This window comes from Nicotiana sylvestris, chromosome 11 (assembly GCF_000393655.2).
Source record: "Nicotiana sylvestris chromosome 11, ASM39365v2, whole genome shotgun sequence".
Classification (NCBI taxonomy): Eukaryota; Viridiplantae; Streptophyta; class Magnoliopsida; order Solanales; family Solanaceae; genus Nicotiana; species Nicotiana sylvestris.
Window position 1 is genome coordinate 59,388,744 of NC_091067.1, and position 11,002 is coordinate 59,399,745.

Here is an 11,002-nt window from a genome sequence, read left to right on the forward strand (position 1 = left end):
TACATGCGAACTGACGTCGATTGGATCTACAATCGGAACTCCATCGAGGCCAGCAGGGGATACAACATTCCCTGGTGTAATGTTCTCTTTTTCGTCGTGGTGGCTGAGATCATTGTCAATGTGTTGAGGTGCTGACTGCGAATTTGACATTTTTTAATCCTGTAATCAAAGACACTTCAAAGAACAAGCGTAAAATAGTGTGTGTTATGAAAATTTGTACCAGACAACCACTATTATCCTTAGCCCCACGGTAGACACCAAATTGTTACTCTAAAAACGGATAACAATTGAATTTATACTGTGGTTTTAAGGACACGTGATTTTACTTGGCACAAATTAAGAGAAAATGTAAATTGATATTGAAATTAAATAAACATAAAGCAAACCAAATAAGATGTATAGCTTTGATCCTCGAGCTAGGTCACCTTTGAATCGAACAAGTATTTTATCGGAAAGTATGAACAGAATAACAGAGTATTGACAACTTAAGAAGATGGTATATTGCTTTATATAACGTGAATATGATGTTTTACAAATGATTAGACCTCTTTTATATAGTAAGGGAGTCCTACTATTGGTACAATTCTAAATATAGTAAGAAATCCCATGATTGGCTAATTAATCGGCCTCTTCTTGATACATGCAGCGATTTGTGCCGTGAACCTCGCCCGATTATGGATATTTCGTCTTTCCGTTATTTGACCCAGTAATCTTCCCTCGATCTCCATCTTATTCGGTCCCGATCACGGTCGATCTCAATCTTGTTCTGTCTCGGTTTTGGTCGGTCTCGATCTTAATCGGTCTCGGGCTTGACAACCTAACTCTGCACCGTAGTTTGATATAAATCGAAGCCGATCCTTAACTAAACATGCTCCAGCCTCGATCAGTCGCACAAATAGGGCAAGTCCGATTTTGACCGTATACAATTAGAACTATGTGTTATTTTCTAGACCTAGACAACTGAGAGCTGCTACTTATTTTCAGGCCATCTTATTGTGGACGCTAATAATTAAGGTTTTATTAATTTTGGCACTGCCTGCACGTGGTTTAACTATTCTACAAAGGTATGGTGAGTTTTATTTTACTAAGTTTTTTATATTTTCTTTCTTAATATTATTTTTTGACAAAAATATGCTGTCGGCATATGCTTTCTTTTTCCCTGGTTTCTATAGGTAATATTTTACTTTTGTTTCTACTTCTTCAAGATCATTGTTATTGTTATTTATGTAAGGATCTGTGTTTTCCTCCTTAAATTTTTGAGTTGTTTACATTTGTCCATAGTATCGAAATATAAGTTAATTGTAATCCACTAAGGAAAGAAAAGAATTAGGAGATGTAATAGGATTTACTATGAACTCGGCTCATCCTTTGGTAATATACGCTGACCCGTTGCATATATCATTGTTTGGAAAGTAGTTAAATGTGTTCCATGCTTAACTTTGATATTCACGAATGTTTTTATTACTATATTTGGGTCATTGGACAGGAAACTATCTATGGGCAGATTGTAATCTTCAAGAAAGACTTCTTAGTCCTATGGATAAAGCTCTTTGTTTTAGCCTAATGAAACTGTTTAAGGTGAGGATCCAAGGCTTATGAGTACAGAATCCGATGGTATTTTTAATTAGAACAAACTATATTTTTCTAATTATTCAACCAAATGAAATTGGTTGACTAATTGAAAAATGAGATTATTCAAGCATTCAATGTTGAGATTATGCACTGGTAGTAGATCCATTATTAAAAAAGTACTTGTGATTGTTCCAGAAGAAATTAAACAACTGATATAGTAGAGCTAGAACAATTATTTATGCAAGGTCTCCCCAATACTAGATGCATTTGCAGGAAAGATTAAAGCTAGAATTACTGCATAATAATGAGAAACCTTGTCATATCAAAACCGAAAACTGTGTAAAATTGCAGTTTCCACAGTTGTCCTTTGAACGCAAGGAGATGTAATTTTGGTTATTGTTCTAAATTACTACTACCAAGTGTCTTTGTAGTCTTCTTTTCCATTTTCTTAGGCTGATCTCTTTAGAAGTATGCAATGATTTCTTTAGAGATTGTTTTTAATGTATTAAATATTTTTGGGATCAATGTGTTATGAGTATTTAAGTATTTACATTTAGGTACTCTTGACACTTGTTTAATCTACTAAGAGTTTGCTTTGTATACAATTTGACAATGGTATTGCACTTTTTGTTTTACCTTTTTACCGGATGTAACCACGGCTGATAAAGATAACTTTACTATTTTGTGGAGTTGCATTTTATCTACTACAGACATTGCTATATATGCATCCATATGAGGGATAGCTTTGACAAATGCAGACAGTCGTCTTCCTAATGGTTAACGACTTGATGGACTGCTTTGATAAATGCAGAAACATTTGTCTTCCTATTGGTTAATTGTTTGCGAGGTAGGAAAGTTTTTTGAGCATTTTTTTCCTTTGATATAAATATCACTACAATTGTCGATTAGATGAAAGAATATTCAATTTTGATATATGCTAATTTTTATTTGATTCCTTATTGGTAAATGGGCGTACATCCAAATAATATTTTTCCTGTGAAATTAGCATACCATAAAAGGGAATAATAACACATTTTAGAATAAACTTCGGGCCCGTGCACATCCATATCTAGTACATACATATACATATACACTTTACACTTATATATAAGCAACTAAGGAGAGGAGCTTAGGGTCGTTCATGGGTATTTTGGTAAATTTAATGGTAATTTTTGCTGTGACATGTGCTACTTCTTTTGACACGCTAAAACCACAAACGTCTTCATCTAAAGTGTTCTTTCTTTGATACTTTCTCCAGTTTTATGTGCGTTGCGTCTACAGTTATTAGGTGAGGTTTTCCTTCTTTTTTCCCTTTGTTTATCCGATATTTCCTGATTATCAGTGTTATTTATATTTAAGATCGTCTTATTATCATGTTTTGAATCTTCCATGGAAGATTTAGCTTGTTTTTGTGCAAGTCCCCTCAAGATTTCTTATCAGTGTGAGGCCTTAAAGCATGCTCATGAGTCGCTTAAGTACTTTAACAAGAGATTATGGACTAGAACCAACTTAGATGATTATGATATTAAATGTAGGAGGTGTATTGGAAGTGGTTTAGAGTCTAAGGAGAGTCCTAGAACTAAGCCAAGTTGGGAACTATGCAATGGGCTAAAGTTTTCAAATGAATTCGCACAAGATCCGACTTCAAATGAGTACAACACCAAAACTATAAGGATTTACGTGGTGATATACCTATCAAGATCTTTGAGTCTAGTTTCTAATGCATCAAATTGTTTGCTATTTAGATATTTCTACATAAAGTTAGGCCATTTTACTGGACATTGTCCCATCTACACGCCCAACTACGCGCTGAGGTTGTCTGGTGCGCTATAACACACAGAAGAAGGGTTTTCTGCGTTGTATATGCGCCCAGCTGTGCGCTCACTTGCCCAAGTGCGCAGCAGCGCTAGGAATCCTATAAATACCCCCAAGGTCGGGGAGAGAGAGTGGCTAACTTATTTCTTTGACCTAGGGCCTACTCTAACAAAGGAAATCCATCATATACATCCATCCTATGAACCAAGGTAAAATTTTTGGAGTATTTTGAGTTAATTACTACTTCTAATGTAACGACCAGGCCGGTCTTTTTGAATATTTTAGACATGTTTCCTCTATTTGATGCCTTGCATATATGTATTTATGGGTACGTGACTTGTCAGGGTGGTTGATTTGGGTTCGAGGTTGTTTTGGATCGAATTGGGACACTTAGTCCCTTGGTTGAAGGCTTAAGTTAAAAGAGTTAATTGGCATTTGACTTTGGTGTAAACAACCCCGGAATGATAATTTGATGTTTTGAATAGGTTCGTATGGTGATTTTTGACTTAGGCATATGTATGCATTGGATTTGGAGGTTTCTAGGTTGTTCTTGCTTGAATTGGCGAAAGTTAGAAGGTTTGAAAGGTTCATAGGTTTTACCGGGAGTTGACTTTGTTTATATCAGGTTTGGATTGTAATTCTGAGAGTTGGAATATGTCTGTTGTGTCATTTGGGACTTGTGTGCAAACTTTGAGGTCATTCCGAGTAGATTTGATATGGTTCGGCATAAGGTTTGGAAGTTGAAAGTTCGTTAGCTCGTTAGGCTTGAATTGAGATGTGATTCATAATTTTGTTATTGTTATTTGATTTGAGGCCTCAACTAGGTCCATGTTATGTTTTAGGATTGGTTGAGGGTACTTGGACAAGGTCTCGGGGGCCTCAGGTGAGTTTCAGATGAGCTTCAGATTGTTTGTGGTTGTTTGGGATGGTCAGTTCTAGTGCTTTCGCACCTGCGACTTATGGACCGCAGGTGCGTGCCCGTAGAGGCGGACATGAATCCGCATATGCGATGCTATGTGGAGTCTGAATAGGAGCGCAAATGAGAAGTTATTTCCACATCTATGAGTCTGCAGATGCGGACAAGAGGGTGTAGAAGCGAACTTTGGCTGAAGCTAGTTGTTTCGCATCTGCGAGGTGATTTTTGCAGATGTGGCTCCGCAGATGCGAGTGTGTGACCCCATGTGCACGTGGTCGGGTAATTAGTGGGACTTCCATATGCGAGCTTTTGACTGCAAATGCGGTAATTTGGATCGCAAATGTGGAATTACTGGCAGATTTTTATATTCGAAGTTTTTTTTTTTTTTTGCATTATTTGGAGTTGTGGAGCTTGGTTGGAGGCGACTTTTGGGAGACTTTTCTTTACAATTGAAGAGGTAAGTGAAGTTTACTTAATTTTGATGTTAGATATTGATTACCAATGGATTATTATACCTAATTTATATGAATTAAAGGTGAAATTTGGGATTTTTGACTATGATTTTGGAGAGTGAAAATTGATGATTTGAGGGTCGATTTGAGGTTGGATTTGGGTGAAACACATATATTTAGACTCGTATCGGAATGGGTATTCGGGATTTGTGTTGGTCGAGTTTTTGAGTGCGTGTCTGGGGGTGACTTTTTAGGTTCACATTGCATAATGTATTCAAGATCATAACTTTAATGTTTGGGCTTGCTTCCTAAGGCTTTTATTGATGATATTAAGTTGTTTTAGCTAGATTCGAGTCGCTCAGAGCCAATTTGTGTGAGAAGAGCTTTTTAGAGTATTGATTCCCGCATTTTAAGGTAAGTAACATATCTGAACTTGGTATTGAGGGTAATTATCCCTGAGAACTATGATATTTGAGATGTGTTGGGGGTGACACACGTGTTAGGTGACGGGCGTGTGTGCGTGCACCATGGTATTCATGATCCGGTGGGACTTTAGACTATTACGAGACTTGTGTTACAATCATGCCTCATTATATCCGTATAGCGCAATGGACGCGTGGTGGGACCATAACCCACAAGTTCCATGATCGAAACCTGGCCCTGATACCAAGTTTGTCACGCCCCAAACCTGAAAAGGCGTGGCCGGCACCCAGTGCCATACTCAGCCCGTGCGTACCACTCTGTACCTAGTGAACTCCAGCATAGAGAATTCAGTCTCGCATATACGACATCATAATCCTTGAGAAATATTCAGATATGAGTTGAGGTAGTTATAGTTGCCATAAAAGTGTTACGGAAATAAAAGAGAGTGCCACGGGGGAGACAAACAAAAAGAATTGAGTTCAGAAGTAACTCTACAAGAACAAGGGAACGAAGGTATGTAACTATGGATATCTATAGGTGAGTAAGAACATCAAAAATTCCGTCGGGTATATGATGTGATAAGCTCACAACTTTACAAGAGTCAGAGAGTCTTCCCTAAGTGCTACACCGAAAGACTAGCTGAGGAAATAAGGAAGAAGGTTTCAACATAAGCATAGTGACCAAAAGAAGAAATGATCTTGGAACAACAATCTCACTACAAAATATTTCCCACAAACCCTAGTTGATTTTCTGTCCTTTTCAAGTGCTAGTTGGAGGTAAAATCTAGAGTTTGAAGAACCAAGATAGGATTTGAGTTATTCAACAAATAAGGTAAGTTTACTGCTCTTTTTCATCCAATTTTTATGCTGGAGATGTATGTAAAGTCGTTCTATAATTGTAAGAACTTACGGGACGGTGATTAAATGCCGTGGGTTCGAATTATTTACTTGTAGGGGCTGTTTTGTGGACTGCTTGTGTTGCTATTAGATTGCATGTTTTATTACTGTTTTATGGGGTTTTGGAGGATGAAAGGTGTGGAGAAACATCACATAAATACAGGGTGGTGGGCTGGTGGTTCATCATAATATTTTCGGGCTGTTTGACACTACTACGGTGGGCGTTTTGTGTATGAAGAGATTGGAGTGTGTTGGGCTGTTTTGTAGTATTTTGTGGTGTATATATGGTTGGAAAATAATGTATATATGTTGATATTGTTGTGTTCTTATGTTGTTGTTGTTAGCTTGAAGTTGGAGGAAGTAAGGATTATAGGGGATATGTTGCCCGTTTTAATATAAAATAAGTTTGTCATTCGTTGTGCGATATTTGTACCTTTTGTAACCTAATGATAGTGTTATTATCATTGTTGTAAATTGTGGTGCGAAGAGGCAAGGTCACCTTAGTGAATGGAAAGATTGTGATAAGGTATGTTAAGGCTAAACCATTCCTTCATTTTGGCATGATCTCGTAACATGTGTTTAATAACGAGACATAAAGAGAAGTTCATACTCCCGAATTTATGTACATTATCTTAGTCTCATAAGTTATAGTATTCTCCCTTATCAGGACTTCAAATTCAGTTTAATTTTGTCTTCTTTCAGCCAAGAGAGCAGAGAATCTATATATATATATATATACATACATACAGTATTACAGTATTTTCACCACCATCGAGCTATAATCGATGGGCAGGCCCCTATTGGGCAACCTCTGATCAGATGGTAAGTTATATACCAAGTCTAATGTGGCCGAGCGCCTATGAGCAAGCCTAGAATGGCCGAGATACAAAGCCAAGTATGGCCGAGGGCCTATGAGCGAGCCTACTACGGCATAGCAGTTACAGATACCGAGCATTATAGGGCCAGACATCTATTTTACTTACTATATTGAGAGAGTTGAGTCAGTATCAACATGTAAGCATATCTTTAGATTATTTTTGACTCCCAGTTACTTTCAGTTATCATATTATCAGTTCAGTTGTAGCTTTAAGTTATTCTATTGTCTTACATACTCGGTACATTATTTCGTACTGACGTTCCTTTTGCCGGGGATGCTACATTTTATTCCTGTAGGTCCTGATAGATAGTTTGACAGACCCTCCCAGTCAAACATCAGCTTGGTTGGTAACCTCTACTTCCTTGGGTTACTGGGTCTAGTCCTTGGAGTCCATTTTATATATAGAGGTTTGATGGGTAGGTCGAGGCCCTTTCCCGACCATGATATAGTTCAGTTATCTCTAAAGGCTTGTAGACGAGTCCTGTATATTTTGTATATCACTGATGTTCATGGCGGCCTCATCATCCTACACAGTTTATATATATACACATATATATATATAGGGTATGTTTACCCCTTATATGAGAGAGATGATATTTCAGGTGATTCAGAGTATGGCCTCATCGACCTAAGTTGAGGGTTACCCGCCAGAGTTCACAATTACAGAATGGTACACTCGAGCCGAGTATGGCACCGGGTGCCGACCACGCCTTTTTAGGTTTGGGGCGTGACAAACTAATATTTGGGAGGATGTTTGCAGGTGTTTAATTTTGGTTATCGTGTGATATAATGAGTATTATATTGCAGGAGATAAGCTCTTAAATGGGCTCTTTGGATGACCAAAAATAGCGCCTTTTTGGACTCTTATTTAACTAAATTTTCTCTACTTGTATGGTTAATTATGCTATAGTTCATGTTAGAAATCATGCGTAGGCTATGTGCTTATTTGTTTGAGATATAATAGCGCTATTCTTACTGTTTCGAGTTGTTTGCCTTAATTGTAGTCAGATCCTCAGTCATAATTCTTCATCCGCATATTATATCTTAGTCTCTTTACATTATTTGTTTGTAATATCACATGTTTTATTTTGCCTTCTAGATGTGATGCTGTTTGGGCTGAGTTCTATGAGATGTGAGCAATTAAGACTTGAGCGGTTGATGACTGATGGGGTCCATAGAGTCATGTTGTGAGTTATATTTGGATCGGGTTGCATGCTGCAACAGATTGATATTTTGATCGGGTTGCACGCCGCAACAGATTGGTATTTGGATCAGATTGCACGCCACAATGGTTATATTGATTATTGATTAGCGTTTGGGCCAGGATACGCTCCTCCGAAGTCTGATATTATAGTGAGCGCAAGCACAAAAAAATATATGCTTTGGTGAGGGGTATTTTTGCCAGGCATCCGTACAGTGCTGAGTGTGGTTATGTGTGATGGGGAGCGACACTTGTGCCAGGCACCATGAGTGTGCTAAGAGTAAGTGTACTTGATGATTTCACTGTGATGACATTGACTTGACATGTATATTTGATATGTCAGCATCGAGATGTATTTTTCTCATACTTGCTGGTAAATGAAATGTCTTTTTGTGTTGGACTTTGATTGTTATACTTGGAAAGCATTTCTAAATTTCCGTACTTGTGAACGAGCTGAACATGGTATCTTTGAGTTATTTATTTTTACTATTTTTATTATATCCTGGGTTGTTATTGATTATTGATGTTGGACACTAACTTTTCTTCCGAGCTCGTCACTGTTTTCAGCCCAAGATTATGTTTGTTACTTATTAGGTACATGGGTTCGGTTGTACTCATACAACACACTGTACTTCATTTGCAGATCTAGGTACTTCCAAGATCGGTGATTGCTAGATTTGCATTGGTACCAGCTTGTGGAGACTATGAGGTGGCTGCTATGTTATTCGTAAACCTTGAAGTTCTCTTCCATTTTTTTTGTGTTATCACTGATCTATCGTTCAAATAGTTGTATTGAAGATTTAGCCATGTATTTTGAGATTCTATAGTGCTCATGTACTCGTTGACACTAGATCTTCGGGATGGTTGTAGTAGTGTTATTGTTGTTTTTCTCAGTTATTTCATGTATTTCTGTTGTTGAGATTTTTAAGATCTGTTTTATTGAATTCATTGTTATTGTGAAACTATTGGCTTGCCTAGAAAGCGGTGTTAGGCGTCATCGCGGCCCCGGTGGAAGTTTGGGTTGTGACACCTAAATACTTATATTAACAAGGATTAATCTTGGAAATTAATAGATTTCCATTCAACTTCCCAAATTGGTCTAGAATGCCACAAGTTGGGATTTTCATGAGTTTCACTACAAGAGGTATGTCTACCATCTATAACTAATATATGGTGATTATTTATGCAAATATGTATTAGGGCTTATGGCATGGTGATTGGAACTCATAAGTGCCTAACCTAAGTTATTGTAGAGATTGTAAAATGGTTTAATTGATGAGATTATTTGGTTGGGAGTTAATTGTTGGACATGCATGTGCTAATGGAGGTTGTGGATGGCCTAAGGATGATTATAAGGTGGGTTATTGGTGTAGAAGGTAGTTATTAGGTGAAGAAATTCCATTGAAGGAGGTTGTAGATAAGTATGCACATTAGATGTTTGATAAAAAGCCTAAATGACCTAAAATATAGAAATTCTTACTAATATTGGTACAATTGTGTTGCATTATTATAGATTAAAGTTGTTTCGTGTGGTGGCCATTGTAGTATTATTAAGGGGTGAATTTAGACATGTTGACTAAACTCTTTCTGTAGAATTGGATTCCACGAATTGTTTATGAACTCCAAGCGTAGTTTGTCCAAGTTCTTATTCCTATTCTGTTGAATTTCCTCAAATGAACAGTTTACTCATATGCCTATGTACTCAAGTTTGTTCCAATTTCCATTTTTACGCTCTCCTTGAAGAATATTTCAATTATGGCTGACTTGTCGAATATCTATGAATTTACTCATGTTTCAAGTGAAATTGCTATACCCTTTTTTAGAAGCATTTGAAGCACTTACATACTCATGATATGGTAATATGGTTCCCTTAGTCAAGTGAGGATCCTTGACTAAGGGAAAGGCTCAGGAGTTGGGGAGAAGCTGTTGGCTATGGGGGCATCGAGGAGTAGTGGGCATGCGAGTAGTATATGGACCACGACAACGAACTGCATTAGGGAAGCTGAAAGGGAGGTGTTAGGGGTCACAAAGGGTTGCTTGGGTGGCCACAAAGGGGACTGATGCTGGAATGGGCAGGTCCAAGGAAAAGTTGAAGCTAAGAAAATGACATGTTGGAAGCTAGTGAGGAGCACAGATGAGGAGGAAAAGCGGCATTATAGGGATTATTATAAGAAGGCAATGAGAGAGGCAAAGTTAGTGGTCACGACGGCTAAGATTGCAACATTTGAAATATTGTATGAGGATCTTGGGGGTAAAGGAGGTGGTAGAAAGTTGTGCAAGTTATCCAAGATTAGGGAAAGGAAGGCTGGGGACCTGGATCAAATGAAGTGCATCGAAGACGAAGATGGTAAGTTATTTGTGAAAGAGGAATGTATCGGGAATAGATGGCAGGCGTACTTCCATAGACTCTTGAACGATGAAGGAGACAGGAACATCGTGCTGGATGAGTTGGAGAACTCAGAGAGTCGTAGAGATATTAGGTTTTGTAGGCGTATTAAGTGTGAGGGGGTTGATGTGGCAATACAGAAGATGAGCAGGGGTAAGGGAACTGGGTCTGACAAGATCCTGGCAGAATTTTTGAAGGAAGCTGGTAGGGCAAGCTTGGAGTGGCTTACTAGCTTGTTTAATGTCATTTTCAAGGCGAAGAAGATACCCGAAAATTGGTGGTGGAGTTTGATGATTCCATTGTACAAAAACAATAGTGATATCCAGAATTGCAACAACTATAAGGGTATCAAGCTGTTGATTCACACTATGAAGTTTGGGAGAGGGTGGTGGAGAGGAGGGTGCGTATAACTGTATCTATTTCTGAGAACTAGTTCAAATTTATGCTGGGACGGTCAACTACAA

The 11,002-nt window shown here is 37.9% G+C and overlaps 1 long non-coding RNA gene across 1 annotated transcript; it reads left to right on the forward strand.

Moving 5' to 3' along the window:
* Positions 1–2,768: 2,768 nt before the first annotated feature.
* Positions 2,769–9,041, forward strand: LOC104211464 (uncharacterized). The gene is made up of 3 exons (XR_707135.2): positions 2,769–2,860; positions 8,051–8,432; positions 8,796–9,041. It is a non-coding gene; the product is annotated as an uncharacterized lncRNA (long non-coding RNA).
* The last annotated feature ends 1,961 nt before the right edge of the window (positions 9,042–11,002 follow it).